At 39.2% G+C, this 22692-nt stretch overlaps 1 protein-coding gene across 10 annotated transcripts in view; it reads right to left on the reverse strand.

The window, feature by feature from the left end:
• Positions 1-22692, reverse strand: part of foxb1a (forkhead box B1a) — a 73008-nt gene that overhangs the window by 48900 nt on the left and 1416 nt on the right. For 7 of the 10 annotated variants that reach the window (XR_015086450.1, XR_015086445.1, XR_015086443.1 and 4 more), the window contains exons 2-4: positions 10548-10699; positions 6713-6827; positions 720-853 (exon numbers count right to left, since the gene is read on the reverse strand). The gene's annotated coding sequence lies outside the window, so the exon portion shown is untranslated. Of the gene's footprint in view, positions 1-719; positions 4385-6712; positions 6828-10547; positions 10700-18061; positions 18122-21979; positions 22121-22692 lie in introns of those variants that run through there. The other 3 variants (XM_086027865.1, XM_086027867.1, XM_086027868.1) reach the window with 3 other exon arrangements.

Raw genomic sequence — 22692 nt, forward strand, 5'->3', positions numbered from 1 at the left:
AGCACCGCTCGCGCCGCTCATTTCATCATTTAGCTTTTTTCCCCCATCTTATTCTGACACGCGCCTGCCTAACAACAAATCATCCTTTTAAACTACACATGATAGTTATCTGCTGACAGATAAGAGAAGAGAGAGGCAAAGAGGATGGTGAAAGCGAGGAGATGTAAATGGGGGAGGAAGATGAGCGGGAGGAAAAACAGAATAACAATATGACATAGTCCATTTCAATATGGCGAGGGAAACGCAGGAGGCCCTCATTATTATAGTATGTTTCGTAACGAACTGCTTTCACGCCAGCGATAATTATGGAGATTCCCGGCTACATAGCTGGAAATGAGCGAATAATGCAATACGGAGCCACGTTTCGATCATAATATATTAACAATAATCTCAACAGGAGAGTGAACTTTCACCGTGAAGCAGGGAGATAAAAAAAAAAAAAAAAAAGGGCTATTATGCACAGGAGGGGGAGAAAAGACATGAATTAAGCTCAGTCACAAAGCGTTACATTTGGCAGAAGATAAAAATTAGATGGAGGGCTTTGAGCTGCACAATGAGGAAGGGGATCACAGGATGAAATAATATTAATGGAAGGATAAAGATGACGGGATGGGGGTATGGAAAATCATAACTACTGTGCAGTGATGATGTGGGGAAAACATCAAACGTGACATAAGACGTGAAAAGCACTAAATGGATTGATATAGTGGGTCACTTACAGTTTGACCTCGGTGGGTCAAAGTTGTGGGTTTAACCTCCAACCCCTCTTCTCTCTGTTGCCCCCACTTTTCTATTATCTCGTCATCACAGTTATTAATGCTGACAGAAAGCGGGTTACCACTTGACTGTTTACCTGGAAAGAAATAGGATTAAAAAGCTTTGTGATCATTTCCTTGACACTGGCGTTCATTAGGCCGCTACAGCAACACCACAAACAAGTCACTCCTTTGGGGATTGAAGACATCAGGCAAATCCTTTTTTTTTTTTCTTATTGTGTGCTTGTGTGGTTGGAAGGCACGGTCTTTTGTGCGACTCGTGTTCATCCAGACCTTGGCAGTGATCGGAACACACTTAACCAACTGGGACCAAATGAGGGGCATTTTCTTTTCTGTCTTTTATCTAATACATGGGGGAAATATGCCGTCTCCAAGGATGGCTAACCAAGCCAAAGACCAGAAAAACACAATACATAATAATAATAATAACAATATGAAAGGTGTTTATGGCACTAGTAAACAAAAACACACGTCTGATGGTGGGCACACCCACGGGGAAGGTTAATACTGTACGTTATTTTTTTTATTTTATTTTAAGTCTAAAAATTGTTTCGAAAAGTTTGTAATTAATGTCCGGACATCCAGTTGTCTCAGTGAAAGAGGTCTAAACTATGTAATGTGATCAACAATACAGTATCATAAAAAGAAGTTTGATGTTTTAAACCGCTAGCAAGATTTGAATATAGCCTCAATTTATTCCGAGTCACCGGCCAAAGCAACACCGATCACTAATGTGCACAAAACGTGCACTGTTTGTACTGTAAAGAAGAAAACATTCGCCGCGAATGTTACGCTGCATGACTTATTCAAAATGGAGCGTTACTATAACACTAAAAGTAATTGGTTTGATGTTTTTGGATGGTACAAGAAATTAAAAATCAAAAAGAGGTGATTAGCATACTTGCTAAGCAAACAATGTTACTAATTTTGAGTTGTTTCTGAATTCTCCCAGTTGGCTGTGGTCCCTTTGCTTTGCTTCTGTTTGCTAGTCCTATGCCGGTTTTTGTTGCCAAATGAGTGATCTGGACCTTACTTCAAAATAAGCAGGACTTTGGAAAATACTGAATGATTCCCCAAAAAGAGGCTTCAAACTGTTTTTTGCCTTACTGCGTAAACTAAACCTAAAAAAAGGGTCAAATACACTTTGTGTTTCCAAAACAACCACATCGCTTAGCCTTTCAGCCTGCTAGCTTAATGCTACTGCTAAATAGAATGTATGTTGCAGTGCTCTAACCCTGTAAGCACGGATTGAACATGAACAGTGCAGCAACACACGCGGACAGACAATATAATGGTACTCAGTCATATATTCTTTATCGTCTGCGAATAATGACTAATATTAGTGCTGTACCGATGACCTGAGATGAGATGAGACATCTCAATGCCATTTGTCTGTCTTATAGTGCCCCCAGGTGACCAAGGCAGGCTAGAAACAGCAATACAGTTACCAATCAATATTAATTCAGTCTCTCTTTCTCATTTCATGATAGTTTACAAATATTAATATTTTGATTTTTGCCAGAAATTGAAAAAACTATACTTCACTAAAACAAGACAATGACATTTAATTATATGTAAATTGACAATACACAAAGTCGCTTAACACAAAAGCTGACGTTTAATGAAATGTTGTAATTTGCTTAACATCAGGTTCATAGACTACCACAATGAATTCCATCAGGCAGCATCCAACTGTCACACGCACATTGGCACAATTAATTAAGCTTTTTCTAGTTATCCAATAGTTATTTTTTCCAGTTCTCTTAGAGTGATATACTTTTTGCACAAAACCCTACAAAAATCTCATGACAACACATTTAACATCCTTGAATTTCACGTCCGTTTTTTTGTGTTACGCTAAAAGGATGGCACCATCTCAACAATGAGCGCTCACAGTGACTAATAACCAAATGGCCCTTTTATTGATAAATCTTAATTGGGCTGTGAAATATGCCAAGCACAACAAGCCTCACAATATATCACAAAAAGGCTAAGAACGAGAAACACAATAAGTAATGTTGCACGAATATGCTGTAAACTGCTCCCGCATGCTTGACCAGCTCTGCTGAGAGGTAATATGCATGACACATTTCCAGGCACTAATTCATTTGTTTAGTAATAGGGGGAGCTAACCTGAGCCGCGGTGAGGAAAACATAAAGGTCCTGTTAATCCACAACTAATCAAAAAGGGCGCAGGAAACAAGGATTTTGTTATATTAATTAAGTCGAGGCTTGAATATTTGTACAGCGAGGGAAAAGCCGGACACATTGGTGCATCATTATTCCGCAAGACTGCAATGTCAGAGTGGAGATGCAACCCCGTGCTACAGGCAGCCGAGGACCGTTGATAGCGTGGCGAATGCCGAGAGAAGAATTTGTATTTATGTTTCTGAAATCTTGTTGATAAAGGGCACTTGAAGCAGCATTCGGTGTAGGGGATTTGTCATTGAAGGCTAGTGGCAACACAGCAAATGAACTGTGATGTTGATTAGTATAGGCCCTTAAGAGGCGACACTTGAAACTAATGCTGTTGACTCTGGCCTGTTCAGGAACAAGTACTTCAGCGGTAGCAAAGCATTTGAATTATAGTCAGGCAACAATACACATGGGCTGCGGCACGCACACAAAAGAATGTAATTATATTTCTGTCAAACAAATTTGATCTGGAGTTAAGGTTTGGGTTATTACAATGGACTGATGGGAACGAACAGGAAGAATCCTATGAAATGTCAAGTACTGCCCCACATCAAGAAGCATCGGTATTGGTCACAGAGACTGGCGGCTGCGCAGAGATATTAACATTCTGATCATCTTGGGAAATGTTTGATTGCTCTGCCTAAAGCACCGCTATTACAATCCCAAATAATTAACTTTCAGCAGAACAGGCTGTTGTCGTGACAACAAGAAGGATGAGGTACTTTGAAGAAATGTCACACTGACTGAAGCGTAGGAATAGACCGACTATCGGCCGGGCTGATTTTCGGCACCGATATTTGGCTTTTTGACGAATATCGGCATCGGCCTTTTTTAAAACTCTGTTGGCCGATAATAAATCAATTTAAAACTGTGGAAATCAAAATAAAGATATGTGTAAGTTGAACATTTCTGTCATTTTGAAATGTTCATTTACTGTAGAAAACTATATGGAGCTATTGTTTAAGTTTTCATTTATCCTTTTTAAGACACGCTGACGGGTGCTCCCAGAACTTTTTGTTTGAATTTAATAACAGAGATGTATATTGTCAAAAATTTCTTGAAATAATTAAAAAAAAAAAAAATCAACATTAGGCAAACCTGAAACATTGTTCAATAAACATGCTTAAAGACGTTACAACAAAGTTATGAGTAAATTTTTCTTTAGATTTAGATGCCAATATTTTCCTTTTTACTGAAAATGAATATCGGCTCCAAATATCAGTCATCGGCCTCCTTGACTACTAATAATCGGTATCGGCCCTGAAAAAAGCATATCGGTCTATCTCTACTGAAGACAAAAAGAATTGGAGGGGTTCTAAAAGTAATAACTTTGCAATGATCATATGTGACCAATACATGCATGTTAAAATGCAAGAATCGATGGTACATCACACTGAAAAGCACATGACAAAAAATGTCAAATCTTTAATAGAACTGAACTTCTTGTAGGCAGAATGAGAGGCCAATCACATGACACGGGTTCCAACTGAAAGTGGAAACAAATGGGGTTTTTTTCAACCCAGGCTTCTTTTACATGGCAACTGCATTTCTTATTCAAAACAGGTCTCAAAGTGGGCCTTTTTGAAAGTGACACTGATATCATCTGAGATCATCTTTGAAAATGGAAGACATGCTTATATGTATTGAGTGTCCTAGGAACAGACATAATAATCAATTTGTTAATTTATTGATGGTTAGCCTAAGAATCCCGTCAATTGTCTGGAACTGGCTGCTGATTCATCCGGTTTTCAAGTACCAACGGCAAAATGGACTGCACAGAGGTGCTTTTTATCCCGTCCCAACTAGTTTCCAATCCAAAAACAGCTATGTGAAGTTAAGATGAATTCACAATGACCATCATATGCTTTACTACTACATCCTGAGGTGTCACATTAATTACATTTTAAAATCACACATAATGCAAACAAAAGGCAGTGTTTCATTACAAAATCACATAGCCTACTAGAGGCCCGGGGTACATTCTACAGATTTGAGTTGTTGTAGGTCCATGTAAAATTATTTGAAGAACACAATTTTCACACAGACACGGACATAATGTGTCTCCACTTTGAGATAATTATCTCAATGTACAAATGTCGTCCTCCGTACGACACGTTTCGGCGTTAAGATCTCAGTACAGATTATTTTGGAACAGTTGTAAAAATGTCTTTCTAGTGCTTGTCATTGTTGAACAGCTGTAACCCAATTTTTCTCTTTCAGGGATGAAAGCACGGGTCTGAACCTCAGACTTAAATCACACGTCAAGTTTCAACCCTCAAGGCTTAAGAGGCCACTCGGATTCTTAACCTTCAGTATTTTGGAACAATCTGTACTTTCCCAAGCTCCTGAGCAGGTTATGACGATTGAGTAATTCATGGTGAACAAATGGATTACCTTTTTATCTGTATAAATCAAACTTAAAAGAGGCATCTTTATTTTCACAATTTATGTTGTTGATTTGTTTACGTGCACAAGAAAAACAAAACGGCAATGACTTAAGGAAGAGACAGTATTTTTACATCATGGCCCAAAATGTTTTTGGGGGTTTAAATATTGCTCCAGTCATGAACTGCTCCCATATCAGCACTGTTATTCAATCATTACCCTGTTTATGTCCTCAACCCAGAGACAGACTTCAACAGGCGCTAAACCAACTCAGGTAATATGCTCTAATAAATTGGCACCAATAAAAAGCGTTTAATCGTGAGTGTCAACATGATTAATTGTGCACTAAAAATCCAGAGACCTCCCAGTCATTGGGGGCAGTGAAAAGGCATTTTGCATCTCAGCAGAACTGGTACCGAGACAAGCCGTTATGCGAGTCTATCCGTGGAATGGGATGAATAGCAAATTAATAATTAGCCATGTAATTTCTCCTCAGGAATTACTGTGCCACAAACTGGCTGGTGAATTTAATTATTAGCACCCTTTTTGTTTCCATGTCCCTCTCATTACTGTCAGGATTGATGTAACGTAAACTTCATTAAAAATTAAAGCGGGAGTCTTAATTATGAGGCTACACTGACTGAAGTTAGAATTAGCCAACTCAGTGATGTGCAAATGAGAGCATTATTTAAGAAACATGCTGGAAGTAGTTATGCTAATTTCAAGAGTTCACAGTAGCAGACCTTTTCAGTTGCACTTGCATATTCATTAAACACACTATGCAAATTTAATGTAGGAGTCTTCGTAATGCCTTGTTAATTTATTCAGATTTATCGAGTACGACTTGTAAAAAGTACAAATTTAATTACACTATCTCCTTGGAAGGTAAGGGATATGGCCAAGGTTCTAAACTGTGTAAATCAGGAGTCTGGAGATACCGGGAATGAAAGGACACTGCTGTTAATAGCCAAGCAAGCAAGACATGATGATTTACCTAAGATATGATTCAAGGAAAAATACCTAATGTGCGTACTTAGCCAGCCAAAAAAGAAGAAGAAAAAAAAAAAAAGCATATAAAGCCGTAAAATGCTTTTGAGTTTCATATGGATATTCCTGCCATAATATAATGCAACAGGCACTTCCTGCTCATTGACCAAAGGTAAGACTTTAAATACAGCTTGCACAATTTATCCAATGGGATACATGATTGTTTAGGGCAGCTGTAACAGTGAGGTGAATGCATTTGTGACCAGAAATGAGATACAATATTGAGCTTGAGAAAGTTGGTAAATAGACACTTTAAACAGTTACCGGTACAATGGGTTTAAAAAAAAAAAGAAGTAAGTTTTACTTACCACGGAGACAGGCCGAGGGTGCGAAAAATATTGCAAGATAAACTTCTCCATGTGTTGACAAGCAGAAACGGTCAGGCAGACAAAGTACAAATGTGGTGGCAAAACCAAATTACACCTTAACAGAAAAAAATGAACAGAATTAGATACATCATAAAATGCAACATCATAAAATGCAATATCTATATATATATATCTATATCTATATCTATATATATATATATATATATATATATATATATATATATATATATATATATATATCTATATATATATATATATATATATATATATATATATATTACAGTATATACATATGTACACATGTGTAGTCATTTCTAGTTGCATTTAAAGCAACACAATATTTGCCCTATCAGGTAATAGAGAGCGCTAGGAGAGCTTGTGCACTGTGCAGCCAAATATTCTTGTTAATTTGAAGTAGTGTGGTCAGTTGTCTGTGACTGGATGTAAGCCCTGCGGGACAGCATTAAAAGCCTGAATGGGAGGAAAAACACCATCGCGAGAAGCCTAATCATTGTGGTGGTGAAAACAACCGTCAAGACAAGCACAGAGGGCCACACAGCTTTGACCGGAGCGCCACACAAACACACGCACGCAAACACCACTCCAGGAGATAATTACATTGACTGGTTGTCTGTTAGTCTTGTCTGTTCACCCTCCCTTGGGATGTGTGCTTGGCACTGTTTGTGTGCCTGCACGCCATTATGGTCTGCAGGACGGTACTGAAATCACCCTTAACTGCTTCTCTTAATAAAAATTAAAAGGTCTAACACAGCAACCAAATAAATACAAAATGCTTTTTAAATACACTCTGCACTGTGAAGCTGTTCAGGGTTATATTTATTTTTAAGAAACCCCCACACGTTTTATTGCACACTCCATATGTGGAGAAGCACTCCAAAGCAAAATGTAAGTGCCTGGAAAGATTGCAGATGTACCATAAACACCTCTGAGTTGATTACATAAATATTGCATTACTCAATTATTTATGTGTTATTAATTAGAAAACATTTACTTAAAAAGGAAAATATTTGCAAGTACCCTATCGGGCCTCTCTGCTTGATACATTGAAGCATGTTCCATTTGCATAAACATATATTATTATGTCCATGGTTTAATTTGCATACTTGAGAGTCGTAAATAGAATGTGTGCACACATACAAGCACATAACATTGCAAGATTATAGTAGCATTCTGCTAATTTTCTGCTGAAAATCGTTTTCGACATGTTGTAAAAAATTGAACCGGAGGATAAAGGTGTTCATTACACACAAATTTAATAATATGGAATTATGAAGCGAATTTTGCTGAGACTGAATGTCATGAAAAAGGCTGTACATGTCCAAATAGAATATGTGAAATTGACGGCGTACATCGGAGGCAGGTGTCATTACATGGACGGTTGTGGGTTTTCTAGGGCAGTGATTGCACAATCAAGCTATTAGAACAACCCCTGCTGTTTTCCCACATTATTCTGACAAATGTCAAAATTAAAATGCGGCCCCTATTCAACCCTATTGAACCTCCGACTAACAGATGACTTAATATACATCCGTTATCATCTTCAGAGGAATCATTTCCATTTTTCCTCACTAAGAGTGACAGATGTGAACCATCCCATTGACCATAATTAATCTGAGTTTAGAATGAACCAGCCGCACAGTAGACGAGGCATATAGCCCAGGGTCTGAGGGCCTGTAAGAGAGTTCTAGCTGTCTGGCCCCGTGCTTCCCAGTGTAATTATCCCATTGCCATGAATAATGGGACAAGGGGGATCAGAGGGATGCTTTGATAGAGATGAGATTAGTTTAATCAAGTTCATTGCTTGGGCTAGGCCACCGAATCTCATCATCCCTCCTCTCAAATCACCAGACCCTCACCCCACCCACCGACGCTCCCTTTACATGTGCCACATTAGCTGGAAAAATTTATGACATCGTTAGTTTTAAGTGCCACCTCTGTTAGGACAATGCACGCTTCAAAGAAGAGACCTCTGTGACGTAAGAGGAGTCATACAACACGGGGCATAGACAGTCCCAAAAGTCAGCAAGACTGGACCGCGTTGCGTGTACAACTCCAAATTTGAATTTTAAATGAGCTTACGATGCATGTTTTTGGAATGTGGTAAGAAAGCCACTGGCAGCGGGGCAAATCCATAAACACACATTGCTTGCAAAGTGACATTACTTTGCTAGCATTGACGGCAGCGACAGCTTTGCTATTTTCACGTAAACATTGAATAGTTGTTAACTCATTCACTGCCAGACATTTTCAGAAGCTCTTTTACGCTAAAGTTTGAAAAATATATAAATAAATTCCTGGGATTGAATGGCTGGACTGTGAAAAGACAAGTAAATTCGTCAATGGCATTGAGAAGACGATTACCTACGGACCAGGGGCGGAGCCTTGGGTAGGCCTGCGTGTGCACAGGCCCACCCAGATTGACAAACTGCCCACCCAGTGAGATTCATGAAAAAAATATATACTTTAAAATTTTTAGTAAATTGTAATTGTGAGATTGTGAGAAATTGTAATTGTGCAGTCTCCTTCACACTCGTCGAGACTAAGAAGACAATATTGTGTTGAGTGTCTTCTCTCCTCATTATGTGTTATTTATTAATGTCCTAAGTGATGTGAACCTGACAATTATTTATTGAATTATTTTGGAATTTGTGTTCCCTTATGTTTATTTTATTTCATTGATGATTAAGAATGGCATAATTGTGGTTGTCTAAGGAAGATCTGAACTTCATACGATTCAGTTCGTCATTTCATTTGAATATACGTTGTGCGGGACAGGAGGATTGTGCTCAGTGAAGGAAATATTCAGGCCCCCCCCTGATTCCTCCAGGACCGCCCATTAGCCACATTCTGGCTCCGCCCCTGGTACGGATGTACAACTGTTGGCGTACAAGCAGCGTTTTCGTGAAATTGTGCATCCCTCCAATAAAAGACGATTGCATACGTATCTCGATACATGGGTTGTGATAAGATTCACTTTTGGATTACAATATGATTCAATGTCTCAGTTTGAGAGGCTATAATGCAATGACTTACTTCTTGTCATTTTACATATAAATGAGCTTGTCAGTACAGTAAATGTGGCATTTCCTTGCGAGACACATCTGTCCAACAAAAGGCGATTTGATACATTACGGTTCGATTCAGATTTTCCTATTCAAATTGTTTTTTTGTCATTTTTGCAAATTAATCACTGTGCAGAGGATCATTTTGAAACTTTGCTTAGTACATAAACAAATGTTTTTTTTCCGAGTTTTTATTAGATCGTTGTAAGTCAAATAGTTCACTTTATCCAATGGTGTCAACACACTGCTCGACACCTCTGCAGGCAGACGATAGCGCTACAGCAGCAAAATTTGCGAGTCATTTATCAAAAAAGACATTGGATTAATTAAGCCTAGGGACTAAATTAGTCTCCCTCCTTGCTCATCAAGGTGTACCCTTGGATTCGGTTTGGAGGAGGGGGTTGAAGGCTCCATGCTGGTGATGAGGCAGTAGGGATTTGCTATTGCTAGCATGCACTTAAAATGTTGTTGTTGTTTTTTTCAAATGGGGTTTGTAGGATTATTTTTATCATTCCAGCAAAAGACATAGGAAAAGACTTGAAAGCTATTTGATTGTCCAATTGAAATAGATTCATCCTTCTATTTCTCATGAAATGGAATCACTTATCATTTTCGGTTTTAATTGAATACTTGAGAAACTGCCATAATAGACTACAAGTGTTTTTTTTCTAATACATTTTTACAATACATTTCACAATAATCTGACACACAAATATACAGTATGTTCTTACCATATACTGACTGGGTTCATTAGTTGGGAAAATCTCGTCCCTGACTGGAGAGGGTCACGCTTTTGATGAATGGACTGAGTTGCTTGTAGCTCCAGGCTAGGATTCAGCACCTCAAGAGGCAGAGACGGCCCAACTCTGTTTTGTGCAAAGAACTGGAAGTAAGACAGGAGGAAATCAGTGGAAGAGAGGGACAGAGAGAAAACGAGGGATGAATTTGGATTACCCAGGAGTTCCGTCTCCCACGAGTCCCGAAGCTGAGAGACATTAGGAATTTAATGTGCTATTATTCTCCATCACCCCCCTAAGCCTAAAACATCTGTCCTTGGGGTGTCTCTGGTAATAGACATGGGCTTTCGGACCCTTGGCTGAGACAAGATAGCAGCTTCTACAAGGGTCCTTGACGTCCTGCCGACTTAATCCGCGGGTACTTCCACAAAATTGACAATGCCTAGAGAGTAAAGCAATCAGCCGACACGGTGCAACTCAGCTTTCTTATTTCTGCTGCAGAAGGGAAGAGCTGACCTTTAGGAGGTCTGGCAAAGAATTTAATTTGTTTCAACAACTTTCAAAAGGAATTTGCTTGCTATTTGAGTTTCTGAGAGTGTTGCAGATGAATCAGGTCAAAATCATATTTTCATATTGGAAAGAATGCAATTTCGTACTTGATTGGAACAACTTTTGAAGGCTAAATCAGACGTACGGTCTTTTGGTTGAATCTAGTGCATGATTTAGTAGGAAAAAACGGCTCTAGTAGCTCATCATAAAGATGATAGCTTTTGAATTGCAGGGTCATGATTCTAATCATTCTTGCCTGTGCAACAACACATTTTTTTTTTTTTTTTCGAGCAATGCCCCCATTAGGTCCTCTTTCCAAAAAGACACCACGCATGAGCCACACTTTGCAAATGATTCTTTTATATTAACTAAGAAATGTGTGATTCTGTAACACTTTTTTCTGTAAGACTCATTTTATTTTTAAAAATGTTTGATAAAGACAAAACACTATGAGCTTGGGGCAGAGGACAGAATAACTAGGAAACTCACTGAGATATGGCTTTGGACTTTTCCTGGGATTTATTGACAACAGCAAACATGAAGACTCTAGTTAACGTTTTGGCTTTAAGGACCAAGTGCTGGTAAATTCCGCAATGATGACAGTTTGATCCTGACATAAACGAAACGTCTGTTTTCACTGATCCCCGTCTGATCCAGTGCATTGTTTTGTCATTTTGCCCCACAGATCAAATATGTTCTATTGCGGCGCCATTTTTCAAAAACAACCAGTGACAATGGGAGCATTATAGCCTCAAATTCCATTTGAAATGTCTTTTTCATGTAAAATATTAAAACTACACTATTTTAAGCATTTTCCTATGTCTTTTGAGCACCGGAATAATTGTTTTCACATGACCATGGACAGAATATTCATGATATTCATATTTAACAAGAAAGATCAGTTCATGGAGGCCTAGTATTTGATGTTGTATTTCTGCTAAGTGAATTAAATCTAGTCAAAGAGCACGGATATTTGTCTTAAAGGCTTTTCTGCCCCCAAGGTCTCATTATTAATGAGTCCTCTTAAATGAAAAGAATATATCTTGATTCATTAATTATTGATGAGCGCGGGGGGGGGGGCGGGGGAAATACTATGGGCACTGATTAATTTAAGTGAAATAATATTTCAATGTTGCAAAAGACAGGATAACGACAACTCTGCTGTGCCGGTGTCCCAATAGATCCATCACATAGAGTGGATGAGACCACGCAGCCTGTTAAGACACCAAGTTCCTCCGCTATGCTTACGTAAAGCGCAGACTGAGCAGATGGCCAAACTTGTGCTTTCCACTCGCTCGTGTTTCTGTTGAGCAATTAAAAGTTTGAGGCTGTTTTTCTCTCCCTTCCCCCTACTGTACAGATTGCAAACATGACAAGGGGTCAAATACCTGCAAGGGGAAAAGGAGTGGAACAACTGTTCCAGCGAGCCGTTTTGGCCTCAGCTGGTGTGCAAACAGACGAGTATTCACCTGCAAGAGGATGCGTAATCATCCAACACCAGAGTGAATAATTAGTGCAATAATTACCCGTCTCAAAATGAATCTGCAAGCTGGCCTCCCTTGCATTGCCGTCAAGAATAACAGGTGTTGAAAGTGCCTCGAAGGGACAGAGATTAAAGATAGTTGCGTTAGCCTGGTTCTCCTTCAGGCACAACTGCTCTGTATTTTATCCTGTCACCCAAAGCAAGGGTCGTGCGGAGGCCCATTTTCCTCCGGCTTGGCATTTTCGGGAGCGATAGGCATTTGACAGAGAATGAATGTTGTTTAATCTGGGAGTATGAGCCGTCCTTGAGCTTCCCGGACACACCGTGTCCACATAACCGCCAGCCTGGAGGAGTTCGGTTGCAGTAATGCTCATTACCAGCAGCCGTATGCTTTTCTTTGTGCTGACAAAATATGGACATAGTGAAAAGCAAACGTATTTTGAGCTCTGCCCTGTGCTGTCATGCTGTTTACGAATCCAGTTCCAAATTCAAATACGCATTCATGGTATTTTCTGTGGTTATTTTTTTTTTTTATATATATATAATCCTTTCTAATCACACAACTACTTTATTTCGAGGAATAAAAGCTAAGAAACAATGGACTTCTTTTTGTAAGCACGGTCGCTACTTTATTGGGTCTCCTTGGAAGCCTACTGGCTGTATATATATTCTGTTTTGACGAAAGCAATGAAGCAAATGAGCCTAGGGGTGTTTGTTCTCGTAAGAATTACTTAAGACTTGTCAAGATGCCACAACTCGTGCTTCGGTTCCCAGGCTCTTTCTCTGTTTGTTTTTCCAGACTTCCTGTGTGTTTTTGAAATGGCTACAGCAGGTGGAACGGATCTTCGATTCGAAGACTTAACATATTTGTTCTCAAGCCTAAGTGGTGTGTATTTTGTACGAGTTCTTATAAATGATCATTGCATTTGAGGGCAACTGAGCGGTATGCCCAGACATTGTTGTAATAGAAAAGGATTGCTCTACACACAGAGCTATTTATTCCCATTTCCATTTTGGTATGACGAGAATATGTCTATGCAAAATCAAGATGAATGTGCAGTTGAAACAGACAGTGGTTGATTATACTAGTCGCATGACATCCTGCACTTTATCTTTTATGGTGCACTATTGTCTTATAATGTTGCATCATTAGTTTCCCTGACAATGATTTAGCTTTAAGGCTGCTACCCCATTGACCTGCGCTGTGTTTAAATGTAACCTTCTTTTAGTCCAGGCCATCATTTGTCACTTCTGAGCGGTCAAATACACACAAATTGGACACAACCTGCCATCCCCAATGACAGCGAGACATAGGGCCTGCATAAGAGGAGGAGGGAACTCGCTTGCATCTATTACATCTACATGGTCTGGGAAGGTTAGCAAGTCATTCCTGAAAGATAACCACCTCTAATTTCTTTGGGGATGATGGGACCTTGGGTCGGCTGCCAACCCTGTGTTCCAGGTCAGGGGCCCCTGAATGTTAACTAAGACCCGCAGGAGCAGGTCAGCAGGCAGGCCAAGGGACCGAAGGAAAGCCTTTGCCCATCTCATATACTGGCGGCCAGCAATCCGTGCAGAAAGTCGCCATCCATCTTTGGCACAATGCTAATGAGCCATTGTGGAAGAGGTCGGTGGTTAAGAGATCTATCCAGGTGGTGCCTCCCTGTGGCTAAACACAGCACCACCTCGCTTCCCTATTTCTTTCAAAAGTGACAGAAATGATTTGAATACTCTCAACTACATGTCACCCCTTTGGCCATTTTGCGTAATATGCTTTATGATGCATTAAGCAAATTATGGTCTGGTCTGGTATGGTATTTTACATGTTCGTATGCACTGCACAAATAATCAAATTTGAATTCTTATCGCGATTTTGACTGCCACGATTAAGTTAACCTCATCGTGTGTGATTAATAAAATTAAAACGAGGGCTCTGCTGTACATCTAATCGAGCCCTTTCTGAACCAGTAGTCAGCCAACCACCAGGGGGCGAACGCAAAGTTACGGCTTCATTAAGCTGCCTTAATAAAAAAGCGAGCAAGCACTGCAGTGCCACGGTAGCTTTAAGTCACTCGAGGGACTGATAAGAGCGAGTCATGTCGAGAGAAGAAAGTACCGCAGAAATTGGAGATGAGGAGCTAGTGGCTCGAAAGTTATCAACAGCCACTGTTTTGACTTCGATTGCACCCTGTAATAGCATATTTATTCAAACAATCCTTTGCAAATTTGATTTTTTATAGTAAATGTTATTATTTTTACTGGGCGGCACGGTGGTCGACTGGTTTGCATGTTCTCGCCGTGCCTGCGTGGGTTTTCTCCGGGTACCCCGGTTCCCTCCCACATTCCAAAAACATGCATGGTAAGTTGATTGGACACTCTAAATTGATCCTAGATGTGATTGTGTGTGCGGATGTTTGGTTGTCTCTGTGTGCCCTGCGATTGGATGGCGACCAATTCAGGGTGTCCCCCGCCTACTGCCCGAAGACAGCTGGGGTAGGCTCCAGCACGTCCGCGACCCTTGTGAGGATAAGCGGTATAGATGATAGATGGATTATTTTTAGTTATTTGACATGACTTGTTTTTTTCAAATTTAATTTTGCAATTAAAACTGCTGACAAATTGTTTGTTGAAAAGTAGTGCAATAAAAACAGGTGATTTCCCTAAAATAATGAATGACTGTGATTAATAATCATGATTGCAATATTGATGCAAATAATATTGGTGCAGTCCTAATGAGAACACCACAAAAATATGGGTGTGTTTCTTGCGTTTTTGCAAAATCCCATGCAGAGACGATTTTATAATAAGCCCTATTCACAAAGAGCTGGAAAAACGCTCAAAGACAGGGTCATTTGCATAACACGGCTGTCCCACTGCTTGTCCTCCTACTGTTATCCAAAATAATATTTATAATATACAATTTGTTTTTTTTTTAGTTAAGAAGCTCAAGTTTGAGACCTGTTTTCAAAAGTTTTCATTTTCACTCTCCAAAATCCTTTAGTCATGTGGCCAAAACCTCACAGTTCGGGCCATAAAAAGCACCAAAAGCCTTAAGAGTAACGAATATATGAAGTTAAGCGTGAACTATACCTGCACATCCATTCACAAGGAATAAAACGACTGACATTATAGCTTTACCAGATGAGTGGCCACTAACATATACACAATTTTACAATGCATACAATATTTACAATACTTAACAGTATATAAATAAACAGTGCATTTCTCTTCTGCTTTCATAATATGTTCAAACAATTTATACTCAAGAAGATATTTCACACACCCCATGAAAGGAAGAAATTTAAAAGACAATACAAGATCATATTTTTGATCAATGTGTCTGATGTTATCTTCTCTAATTGGATTTCCATTGAAATGGCCAATTAAAAAGGGCTCCATTGCTTTGTTAATAAAGCAGTGACTCAGGGGAACATTTGGCTGCCAGTTAATTATGCAGCATTCTCCGATTCTCTTTTGGCCACATGTACAGTGAGACTATAAAGCTGTTATTGTGCTGTGCTGCCTTTTTGTATTTGTATAACTGAAGGAACAAGCATGTGTTTTGTTGTTGCCGCCACATGCAAACATGTGGGAGGTGGTTGTTTAAGCAGAGATGCATTCGCAGATAATACAATCCCTCTGTATTGAGCTCTGGTGACATGAAAGGTAGGAATAATTGTTAGATTTTTTTTTCCCCACCACCAAGAGTATGAGTACAAATATTTGTATTGCTGCTGTTTATTTCATCTATACTATGGAAATTAGGTTAATTATGAGGGCATCTCGAAAAGCCAATGTGCACAAAAGACATTTTCTGTTAGATTTCAATAATTTTGACTAAAATTCCCACCATTATTTTAGCCTAATCGTTGAATGGCGCTCCATCCAGTTTCTCGTCTTTCCGGGACAAATGATGCTTGAACAGCAGGGAGATGGTTTCATGCAGAAGGTCACCAATGTTGGTGGCATTAATACCAAAAAAAAAAAAAAAAAAAAAGAGCTATGCAAATTAAAGCTATTTGAAAGCAATATTCCATTGTTAGTGCATGTTTGGTGTTTTGGGGAAATTTGAATTGGTAGTTTCACTCCAATGAATTGACATCATGGAATTATCAAACAACAAAAAAGTTGAAACATTTTTAATATTTACAGATAACGCTATGCGAATACGTGTACTTAACGAAAACGTACAATTTTTTTACTTGTCGACACTGCTCTTTACATTAACACCGGATGAGATCAGACTCCCCTTTGCCATAATAAAAAATATTGGCTTTTAACAGCGACATTAAAGCATATGGGAGCTCAAGGCCATGTCGACATTGTGTAAAAGCCAAAAGACATTGGGTGCGCAGTGTGTAGATTCCCACAGCAAAAACAACTATCGCTTCATGCGAGAATGTGCAAATACTTTTATCATTTGTATGACATAAAAGGAACCATAGCAACACTCACTGAAATAATAAAATATTGAAACGTCTGTGGAACATAAATGCGAATTCTTGCTACGTCTGTCTCCTGCTAATTGAGTTGCTACCAAGAATGTTAGCACTCTGGAGAATAATTTGTCAGTGCAAAACATCGAATGGACCAATTTATTGGTTGCTGCAGGCTGTAGAGTTCCAACAGTCTTTGATCAACCTTTTTAGGTCAGTAGCTCTCGAAATACAGAGAGAAAAATTACATAGCAGAGAAAATATTTCATCTTTTTAAAAGACGAGGAAGTATTTTTGTAGTTACACTCTAGTTATAATGCTGGACTAATTCTTTTTGAAGGCTTGGAGCCAGAGTAAGAAAATAACAGCTAAGAGCTTTGGTGCACAATATTTATTGTTTTGTGTGGATGGAAAACTTAAACATTTAACATGAAAAAGTGACAGAAAGAGTAATTATAAGTTTTGCTTTGTCTCATCACTCACGAGACGGAAGCTACTCGTGCTGACAGTTACCAGGAAGGCTCAGTCACACCGTCAATTAAAATAAGCCTTCGAATGCCGGTGTTGGCAGAGGCGTTGATCAATCTTTGATTTTGAATCATTTCTGGCTTTTGATGACTTGACAGATGCACAAAACATGTTGTTTGATAGCGAAGACAAACGTCAAAATCAAGTTTTGTCTCTAAACTACACAAAGCCAATTTGTGTGTCCTTAAGGTGAACTTGTTGTTGAAGCAAATTAAGTACTGAATGCTGCATTTCTCATTTAAAATCAGGCTGCATTTTGTCTGACTAGAAAGAGTCACTGACACAATGATAGCTAATTTCAAAAATGGAGCAGAAGGTTTGCCTATGGTTTGTGGTGCAACAATGTCAAACGCATTAAGTGTGTATTCTTACGTGAACTAATAACACAAGCTAATCAGACCTATGATGTATTTACATTTAGTCTTCGTGTGTAACTATTTTCTCCACGCAGATCAATAATACGCTCATTTGTTGACATTTACGAATCAACACATAGAGCGGCCATCACAAACCTGTTTCAATTCCAATGCTCAGTTTGTCAAGTCCCGGCAATAGCACCATGGCACCCTTGGCTTAACAGAAAGACAACAAAACAATTACTTCAGATTCTAACCAATTCTTCTCTTTTATCCACATTACAGCTGGCCCCTCGTCAATCTATTGAGGGGCTACAGACACAGTGTCATGTTAAAACAGTTAGAACTTAATTGCAACAGCCCTGTGTCTAACTATATTGTAATATGGCCTTCCTCTTGTTAAGCAGATTTAAACAAGCCTTTGCTGATGACTGCCTCCCATTCATTTAACCTACAAATGGCTGCGAACGGCAATTATGCAGGCAGTAAAAGGAAATACTGAGGGGTACATTTAAAAAATGCTGAATAGGTTCAATTAATGTAGGCAAGGTAGTAGAATGAACGAGGGGAGTCTTATCATCCTGTGTGCTCTCAAATATGCTGCCTCAACACAAGCAGTCTACATTTGCTTTGCATGACTGTGCCAACGTTAATCTAACTGAACGCTTGTTTTATTAGGTTTCACATTGACGTAGATTCTTGTCAAATAACATAACGTAGTCTCTTAAGACATGCGTTGCTCCAAAAAACAAACCATGTTTAATTAAAAATCTAATCACAGAGCTTTTTTTTTTTTTTCTTTTCTGAAACACATCTAGCAAAACCCCTTGTGGCATATCAAACCGAGAAACTGTGAGCCAACAGATCTAATAAACTAAAGCGTATTTGCTCGGAATATGTCAACACTACATAACAACGATGTGCTGTAATTTCATTTATGCTCAAAACATTTCAGTGAGGCCCTCAAGATGAGATATGAGCTTGTGCAGCACGTCGTGTCGCTCGGGCTCGCGCATGTACATCGTCTCAGAGGACCTTTAATTTGAGACGGAAAAGTCTGTTCCTTTGCGAAGAGGTTAAAATGTGGGAGACAAGTGAGGAAAATCACAGCTGAATGCATTAATTAGGTAGCCCTAAAAGCATATTTATCAAAGGCTAAGCCACATGGGAATGATCCCAGGAAGGATCTAGTACAGACGGGACAGGTTAATAGAATAAAAGGCCTTGAATAGAATGTGTGCTTATACATAAAATATCAACCTGATCTTACGTGTAAACGAATCATTAGGACGTAACGATTAAATGTGATGGCAAGCTGCTGACTGCTTAGTGCTGACAATGACCTTCATCTGGTCTGACAGTGCCGGTTGGGCTTCTTATGTTCACTCTGATTAAAATGTCAAGGCCTCGGACTTAACTTGAAAAATTCCACATGAAATGAAACAATATTTGCTCAGAGTGAAAAGCGGCTGGCACACATTTCAACTCGTCTCAATCAAGCACCGATATTGAACAAGCTCTTTGTGATACCTGAAATTAGGGCTTCATGATTTTGAAAAACAATCAGTAGCTATCTTGTTGGTTAAAACACCAAACACATTTGCGTAAGCCTGGTTTGTTAAAAAATTGCTCGGGAGGAACTGCAACACTGTCTGGCTGTCAGAAATTAAACTGCCTTTGAAAAGTAGTTCAACGGTTCTTGCCAACCTCTATGGGGTCACCCGCTTAGCGGCTAGTTGCTATAGCCACTAGACAGACGCGCTAATGCTGGCAACAGGCAGTGTGTGTGTGTGTGTGTGTGTGTGTGTGTGTGTGTGTGGGGGTGTGTGAACATACAAATATACAGTACATACCGGTACATAAAGTACATACATACATACATACATACATACATACATACATACATACATACATAATACCGACGCATATGAAGCGAGGTTTTTTGTTTTTGTTTTTGTTTTTTTTTCAAAATTGCGGCCTATGCGATTTAAAAAAGTTGCATTGTACTACATGTCGATTTTAATTTGAATCGTTGTTCAGCTAAATCTGAAAGTCCAATAAAGCATTCTGCAATTCTGACTGAATCTCCTCACTATTGTTAATCACAAGTGAATATTGAAGAGGGTGGTGCGGTCTATTGTCCCACCGAGTGATGAACGATGGCCCTTCAGTTGGCGAGCGAAACAGACGGGACTGATTGAGGGAGCTTAACTTTACGGTGGAGCCATGGAATTGTTAACGGGATGTGATAGCTTGCGTCCGCCAAGCTGAGCGGGGAAATAAAGCTGTTGGGATCGGGCTGCTTTCCCATCATTCACAGGGGTAATGATGTCTGTCTAGCTCAGAAGTAAGTAATGGTCCGCCCACAGGTTAGCGACCAGGACACAGCGTCGCCCACAAAGGTGAACTTGGATCAGCGAGGAAGGGTCACTGCTATTTCTTAATGCGTTTAATAGACTACTCAATAAAGATTAGAATATATTGTAATTCCAAAGGTTCATGAAGTTTATTTGGGGGACAACTGGTTCCAAATTTCAAGCTCTGGAGTTCTGAGGTTGTTCATTATGGTCCAGTAATGATCTAGCTGGGGACCAACATGGCTGCAAAGCGGAAACTCTTAAAATATCCCCTGTGTCCAAATAAAATAGCTTTATTAGCGCACACGGTTTTGGCTACATAATACAAACGAAATTCTTAGGATACCACCAGAGGTAAGAGCATGTTGAGAGGACACAGTCAAATATCAAGCTGCACTCAATTATCTTTAGCAAGATAATTAATCAGTTCAGTATGCGCATGGAGTCTCAGAGGCATATTTGAGATAATTGTTCTCATTGACTTGATGAATTATTTGTTTGCTGATTTAATTGTTTTCACATTTGGAAAACAAATGATTGTGTGCTCGTACAAAGCAGTGGAGCACGTATATTTGTTTCTTAATTTCTTGTAACGAGAGGTGAAATTCACAAAGCGTACTCATGTTGTGATACATTCTTATGCGGAATGTCTCTTGAGGAATCGTCCATGTTTGCAATTTATGTCATCATGCGTTACCTTCCCGCCAACCTTAAACCTCTGCCCGCAGGAGGTCAATGGAACACGTGTACCCTGTCGGAGTCAGTACACACGACACAGAATCCACGGTTAATATTTCTCAGCTTCGAGGTCAGCCCTCGGTTACAGACGCTCTGTCCTGGTATGACTGGCATTCGGAAAACAATCATCCCAGTCCTCACGGCTACTGCAGCACAAATCAGGCGGGCCATTTTAATGGCGCTTGCTTCTATTTATCATGCTGTTTTAAATGTTTTGCTCATTTGTTTCCTTTAAATATTTCATTTTCCTTAAAATATTCATTTAACTTTGCCTGTAAATTTTTTACCACTCCCCCCCACCCAGCTATCTTCTTGTCTCCTTTTTAGGCCTCTACAATCATAAATAATTATTCATCTACCCAGAAAGAAGATCACATAAAACATGCACATGAATCCTTTTTGTCTTTTCTCATTAGTGATAAACTTCGAGTTGCCTAAATACTTCCCCGCTACCGCATTTATGGAAATTGGTTGGAGAATCTTCCTAATGACTACTTTGGTTACACCGTCCACCTCAGATCCTGGCATTCCTTCCTCTTTTCAACATGAAAGGAAGGGGGAGGTAGTGCTGCAGCATTTGCATACAGCTCTGGAGTTCTTGCATTATTTTTTTAAAAAGGGGAACTAGTCACATCCTGCACCTGACTGTTTCACTTTATTATTCAAACCAACTGGCACGCTTAAATGGAGTCACGTGCAGGAAAAAGCGCACTCTTCCAATCAATTGCATTTTTAATGTATAAGGACAGTAGCAATATTAAAAGAGGATGATTCCAGCTTGCAATCGTGTATTATTATTATTATTTTGCTAGACATAATATATTTCCTAAATAGTGGCCTCGCTCAAATAGACGCATGCCCCAATTAGTAACTGGGTGCATCATTCACTTGAATAAATGTGGCACCTGAAACAGACATCTCCTTTTGTCACCATCAGGGAAAAAAAATAACAGGTGGTGCATTGGGTGGGTGAAATTACCTTTTCTCTGACATGGCATCTGTAAAGCGATGTTTATGTGTTACATTCTGCCTGTGATGTTTATGGAAGCCAAATAGAAATTGCTGCAGTAGGCAATCCAGAAAATTTTGGAGCAAAATTGGCCCAGAGATTCCTTACATTCTGTAGACAAATAAATAGGGAGCTGAATATAGGGAATGTGCAAATACAGCAACAATCACATTTGACTATGACCTTTCAAAAGAAAAATTACAGAAAATGTTCTTGCACTATTATGTATTCTTCAGCAACCAGACCTTTTTCTGTCCAAGCAAATTCCATTTCTATCTCTTTCTCATTATATTTTTCTCACTGGTACCCTTTTGTGACAGCATCACATAATAAAACGCACAAAAAGTTAAATAATAAACTAAATAGAAATATTACAGTTGAGATAATCCTTTCAGTGCTCATTGAGCAGAAGTCTCACAATATTCACCGAGGTCTTGCTTGACGTCATGCGCGATGATGGTGTGAACTTTGTTTGAAACTCAAAATTGTGCAACTTTTTGAGGTGTGCTACCAATGAATTAATTATAGAGGCCAGACACTGTTTGTTGTTGAATAAATATGGATGAGGATATACAGTAACCATCAAAAAATACATAATGGCATGCGAGAAATACCCTTTTATCCGAGAATCTATCAGAAAATGATATATTGAGTGCTTCACGCGTCATGGCTACAGTCTAGCT

Source organism: Filicampus tigris, chromosome 4, assembly GCF_054856515.1.
Source record: "Filicampus tigris isolate MCC_2025a chromosome 4, RoL_Ftig_1.0, whole genome shotgun sequence".
NCBI classification, from domain to species: Eukaryota; Metazoa; Chordata; class Actinopteri; order Syngnathiformes; family Syngnathidae; genus Filicampus; species Filicampus tigris.